The sequence below is a fragment of the Myotis lucifugus genome, unplaced genomic scaffold (genome assembly GCF_000147115.1).
Source record: "Myotis lucifugus unplaced genomic scaffold, Myoluc2.0 scaffold_920, whole genome shotgun sequence".
NCBI lineage: Eukaryota > Metazoa > Chordata > Mammalia > Chiroptera > Vespertilionidae > Myotis > Myotis lucifugus.
In genome coordinates this window covers 81,672-82,335 of record NW_005871968.1, presented here as the reverse complement: position 1 = coordinate 82,335, position 664 = coordinate 81,672, and positions in this window count along the sequence as shown.

Genomic DNA, 664 nt, shown 5'->3' with positions numbered 1-664 from the left:
TCCAGCCAAGCCCTCCCTAAGTCAGTCACCATAGCTGAGCCCCTAATACATTAGAAAGGTCAGCAGAGACACCCCAGCTGACCCATAGCTGACTGCAGACTCATGATGAGACCAGCAGAGATCAGAACACCACCCCACTACAAAAACCCATTGGAAAATAAAGGAATTATATTAAACTATTTGCTTTTAGAATGGCTTGTTATATAGCAATAGTGAATTGATACTATAATCAAAGCAAAAAGAACTGAGGTAAATTATAATCTGCTACTTCTTACTTTTGGCATTTGTACTGATTTTTGAGGACAGCACTCACAATCATACTGTAATTCCAATGCATTTTAGGTAACTGTATAAAAGTGACTCTATTGAGGTTCCCTTCCAGGCAGTCAAGATGGGATGGAAGGACATGAATGTTTCTGCAAGAAAATCTACACATAACAGAGCAGGATTCAGCCTTTGATCATAAAGATTGAAGATATTGCCCTCACAGGTTTGCCTCAGTATATAGAGCACCAGCCTGGGGACTGAATGGTCCCAGGTTCGATTGCAGTCAAGGAATGTCCATGTTTCAGGCTCAATCCCCAGTAGGGGAGTGCAGGAGGCAGCCAGTTAATGATTCTCTCTCATTATTGATGTTTCTATCTCTCTCTCCCTCTTCCTTCCC